At 47.1% G+C, this 5602-nt stretch overlaps 1 long non-coding RNA gene across 3 annotated transcripts; it reads right to left on the bottom strand.

The window, feature by feature from the left end:
* Positions 1 to 2271: 2271 nt before the first annotated feature.
* On the bottom strand, positions 2272 to 5375 carry LOC125509468 (uncharacterized). Of its 3 annotated transcripts, none has more exons than XR_015604821.1 (3): positions 4516 to 5375; positions 4341 to 4427; positions 2272 to 4232 (listed from the first exon to the last, which is right to left on the bottom strand). It is a non-coding gene; the product is annotated as an uncharacterized LOC125509468 (long non-coding RNA). The 3 variants fall into 3 exon arrangements; XR_007284113.2 differs by having other exon boundaries at positions 2272 to 2515; positions 3254 to 4232; positions 4341 to 5375; XR_007284112.2 differs by having other exon boundaries at positions 4341 to 5375.
* Between the last annotated feature and the right edge of the window lie 227 nt (positions 5376 to 5602).

Genomic DNA, 5602 nt, shown 5'->3' on the forward strand with positions numbered 1-5602 from the left:
CATGGATAATAGAATGTTGGAAATTTTATTCATGGTAAAAAATGGAACTATCAACAAGTTAACATCATGCTGATCAACATTCATGTATAGCACATCTTTATATGATGCAAATTCAAAAATTTATGCTATTTTCAAAATGACAAGACATTGTTGCGTGTGTGAAAAACTAGGTAAACTAGGGACGAAATTTTGGCAAGTGTTATATATTTTTCAACCGCACCAGCTGGAATCGAACCCGGGCAGTACAACTTTGGGGTGAGAGGGTTGCAACCACCAGGCTAGTGTGGTATGTTCGAAAGAGTGAAGGCGTCTTCCTCGGCTCCTGTTCTTTCCCGTTCGTGTGCGCTCGCCGTGGCGCCGCCGTTTGCCGTTCTCAACATGCTCAACAAATGAGAGGAATCCGGAGAGGTATGTACGCCAAGAGACTAACAGTGGGGACCCACCAGGTCCAAGCCGTATACAAGCAAGTGCCCCATTGAAAAAAAGCTTCCTCCTAATTGTATACCGACGTTGGGGCCCACGGGTTTATCAACCTTAGTCAATAAATGAAATAATTTCCAACAATGATTGTCATCAGGGAGCTTTTTTTCAGGGGTATCGAAGATCTTTTTTGTTGTTGTTGCAGGAAAGGGTATTGGGATCTAGCTGGTATCATTTTTTTTCATAGGGCGAACAAGTATCAGCTAGGCCTAGGTTTTGTTTTTTAACATGCGTTGCCCACGACATACGAAGACAGTGGTTTCAACTTATTTTTTGAGGTCCATCATGTATGTACTAGCCTACGGGACTCCCAATGTAAGTTTTACTTTTTCTTAAAGATCGACATCCTAATGTATTTTTTAATAAAACACATATCTCTGTTCTATTTATCTATAAATATAAGAATAATAATGTTGTGTCCAATTTATGTTTTCCCTTCTAACCACATTATATATATTTATATTATTACTATTATCATATATTTAATAGATATATATATATACATTATAAAAACATCCCACGTGTTATTAACTTACAAAAATAAATGTTTAATAGAAGTTGGCAAGGAAAATCCTGATTGTTTTTGACTCACAGGCAAGAAAAATCCTGGTGATTGCGTACAAACGCTTGCAAAGATTTTAAGGACCAATGTAATAATAACACGCTCATTTTTGTTTTGAGCAATAACTCGCTAATTTGTTAATTTTATATAAAAAATGTGTCGCTCCGGTTTATTTTTTGATATTTATTGCTCTTTCTAACCTAACAGTATATATAGAACGAGCCCGGCAAATTCATGTATTTCAATAAAGTGAAAATGGGCTGGGATTTCCTAGAAAATATTAAATGGGCCGCATTGATGCAACATTATTTGTTCACCTAGCCCAACAAATGGATTGTAAATTCTAGAAACCATGGGTGAAATATATGCCACATTTTTGCAGGCTGGCATGTGGGCCAATAGGTCAAAGCCTATGCAAAGCGTTGTCAACTTGGTAAACAAATGATTATGACATCCACAACCATTGGATTTACATCCAATGGCCGGCATGCACCTTCAATCTCCCGTCTTCTTCCTCCAGCATCGTCGGGACCGCCTGCTCCAGCCTTCGCCGGCTAGCGGCTCTGCTAAGCACGCATCACTGCGAAGCACTACCCCACTGCCGGTCAGGCTATCCCTCCACCCCTCCACACCTCCTGTTATTCTCCACCGAATGCAGCCCCACGCCGCACCAGAACCAGTTATAACCCTTGTACACCTCTCAATCTGCGACTCCACTGCCGCGTCTTCCCATCTCCGGGTCGTTCCCGTCCGGGGCCTCGCCGTCGTCCATCGCCTCGCTGCGCTTGGCACGGCGTGGTCAACGAACGAGAGTCATTGGAAGAGGACCGTACGTGGAGAGCTTGACGGCTGGGACCCATGAGGTCCATGGTCGCACGCAAGGAAACTTCCTCCTTATTAAGCTGAAAAAATGTTTCCTACCCCTGACAGCTAGGACCCACCAGTTGTATCTTCGCACGGAAGGAAGTGCCTCCTTGTTATGCAAAAAAAAAAACAATTCCTCCCGATGACAGCTAGGACCCTACAGATTTGGTGGCTGACTTGTGGGCCTACTAAGCTGATGTGTACGCAGGGCTTTGTCAACTTAATGAACAAATGATTCTAGTAGTTGGACCATTGGATGTTAATCTAACAGTCGTGTGTGGCACCCCGGCTCAGAGAAACCAGAACGCCCCGTATTCCTGCCCAGAGATCGAGGAGAAGTCTCTGGAATATGACACTGCTTGACATAGAACAAATCAGCTCTTATTACAAGGATAATAATACAAGGGTATGATATTACAAAGAAGCACATCAGCACAGCGACACTACGCGTGCAATACTACACTTGCTCTATGCTAGCAGCAGAACAACTCGTAGCAGCGGAACAACGACGAAGGTAGTGAACTCCACTCCTCAGGGACTCTGGCTGGGACACGATCTAGCTCGCACGCACGGCAACCTTGACAAGAAATCAAGCAATCATGGAATCACCTGCAATCAGGCATGACATGCCAGGTCAGTACATGGAATGTACTTGCAAGCTCACAACAACCATAAACATCAAGGCAAGACGATAACATAGCATTTAACAGGTTAATTAAATTAACAACTATTATTATGTAGCAACTACTAAGCATGGTATGAAACTAATACAATACTGATGAATCACCATCTCAGATCTCCATAACCATATCACTCTTGGCTAACCGGCCAAGCAATATACCATCTCGATCACCTCGTGATCCAAACCAAACGGTGATCATTCTGGCGATCACTACCACGACCAACACTTGGTCTCAAACGTCATCATCAACATCTTGCCAATCTGTATGGCTCAAAATATCCACATATAAATCACCTATAAGTCATTCCGTCGTGTGAGTGTTGATCGAAAGGTGTGACCTAGTACGAACCCATGCCCATGACCGAGGACGTGGCTATCGATAGATTTAAATACACTGTGCAGAGGTAGCGCACTGTACCCACACCACGGAACCCATGGCCTCGCTCTCCCATTCGGGTGGACCAACGGCGTTCCGACAAAACTGATCTACTGCCATGACACTCCCCCGGCCACTCCGACTCACTCCCCACTGGGCTAGTCCTGGGTGGCCCCGTGTCTACCAAAGACACAACGGCCACCATCGTGGCCAAAACAATAAACGGTCCCACACAGGGACAACCCGAATACAACAACAACAATGGGCACACAAGGTTATGTCTGCTTACCGGGCCAGGGTACCGCATGCCCATAACCTTCCGTAGTTGGAGGCACCGGCGAGAGGCACAGCAATAGACCGCATTAGGGCCTTCCCATAAAGGTAAATGTGGTTGCACTGGAGAAAGCCCAGTTCGGTGGCACCTGACCAACTTAATGACTGAATTTATCCCCCAAAGTATAACTGTGATGACTGATACTTCGATATCAACTATCAAACTATAATCCAAGTCATAGCAAAATCCAACAAATAATCCAAGCCTAATATCATCACCTCAAAAATACTCCAAGGGTAGCACATCACTACTGTCATGATGAATCCGAAAACAATAATCCTACTACTCCAATAACAAGAATAAAGCTATTCGACTAAGATCCACATGTAAACATCATTTTCGAAAATAATACTTCAAGCAATAGAGAATCAACTAGCATCATGAAAATAATCATACTAACCACTAATAATCCAAAGGCAACATGATATCCAAAGTAATACTCCAAAATATAATAATAGATACCATCATGGACATAATCCTAATAGCCACTAAGAATCCAAAGGCACATGTCATCCAAAGTAATACTCCAAACTAATACCAGATACCATCATGGAAATAATCCTAATAGGCACTAGGAATCCAAAGGCACATGTCATCCAAAGTAATTCTCCAAAAGAATACCAGATACCATCATGAAAATAATCCTAATAGCCACTAAGAATCCAAAGGCACATGTCGTCCACATAATCATCAAAAATATAAGCCTAATACTCCAAGCAATATGAAGATCAAATCAATACTCCGGGAAATGCCATGAACAGATCACATATAGCTAAAGCAATATTTTAAACAAGTTTAAATGAATAAACCATGTCACTGCATTTCAATCATGCAAATGGATGGCGTGGCTTGCCTGGGGTGGAAGAAATCACCGAGAAGAGGTGCGAGAAGCTCGCGGAAAGAATCGCCGGAAAAACGTTCTTTCTCGGAGGGGCTGAATAAGGGCAAGGGCAAAATGGTCATTTTCAGAATGTTGAAACATAATGAAAATGATTCCAACAGAATGGGCTCGACGAAACAAAGAAATGGGCTTTTGAATCACCTCATTTGGAGTTGGGAGTAGAAAGTTGTAGCCCGACGAAGTTTAGGGACCAATCTGTAAACATAACTCTACAAATAGGCCCCTGAGCTGAAAAACAGAAAACGCATTCTAGCAAATACGTCTTCAGAACGGAGAAAGCACATTTTTAGATAAAGCAGAGGCGGAATACGCTTACTTCACGCGAAAACGTACTTTCTGAAGTACGCTTCCACCTAACCGCGCGCGGTTCCGGGGCTAGGGTCGCTGACGTGCGGGTCCCACTGGGTGGGGCCCGTCACTTATCTGCGCTGGCCGCCCGGGTCAACGCATGCAGGGGCGGGGCCGGGCCTGAGTGGCTGCCAGGTGGGGTCGGGGAAAGGAGAAGCCCCGCCTGGCCTGGCTCCTTCTTCCTCCTCGCGCGTGCCCGCCGGAGCAGAGCAGCGGCGCGGCTCCGACGACGAGCGCTGGCGCTTCCGGCCACCGTAGGCGGCGCTCTACCTACCCACGTGCTCAGGGCGACGAGGCCGGCCCGTTCCAGGACAGAACGGACCTCGAGGAGGGCGGTGTTGAGAGCAGCAAGCACTCCGGCGGAGGGGGCTTCGGGTGGAGACGGGACTCGAGGCCATAGTGGCTCCGGCGAGGGGGAAAGGACCTGGGGATGGTCGCCGGAGTGGGGGCGGTCTACTGGTGGTGGTAGGAGCAAGAGAGGGGCTCGAGTTCGCTCCAATTTAGGAGGACCAAGGCGATGGCCATGGCGACAGAGGGGCGGCAAGAGAGCTTCTCGAGCTCGGATGAGAGGCTAGGGAGGGGTAGGAGAGTGAGGCGAAGAACTGGGGTCGACCAGGAGGCCTCGGGGTGGGCTTATATAGCCACAGGGCGAGGAGGCCGAGTTGTCGTCGCCCCGGACGGGTGGCCGACGCCACGGACGCGTGTGCTTGTGCCTTGGCTTGAAGGCAGGCGACGAGGGAGGCACATGGGAGACTCTCACGGGGTAGAGGCGGCCAACGGAGGCGCAGGGAGGAAGAGACGAGGAGGAAGACGACGGTCCGTGAGGGGTTTTACGAAGAGGGAAAGAGATCCAGGAGGACGGCGACAACGCGGTAAAACTCTTGAACATACTTACACGCGCAAAGCCGATGAGGAGAGGAACTGCCGAAGCACAGACGACCACTAGATGCGGCTACTGCACACAGAGCGCGTAAATGTGCATGCCAGCTACGCGGTCACCACATGCACTGGCATGTAGCGGGGGAGAGGGGCTGGAACGGATTGTCTAGTGCGTA

Source organism: Triticum urartu, chromosome 5A (genome assembly GCF_056163025.1).
Source record: "Triticum urartu cultivar PI428250 chromosome 5A, HENAU_Tu73, whole genome shotgun sequence".
Classification (NCBI taxonomy): Eukaryota; Viridiplantae; Streptophyta; class Magnoliopsida; order Poales; family Poaceae; genus Triticum; species Triticum urartu.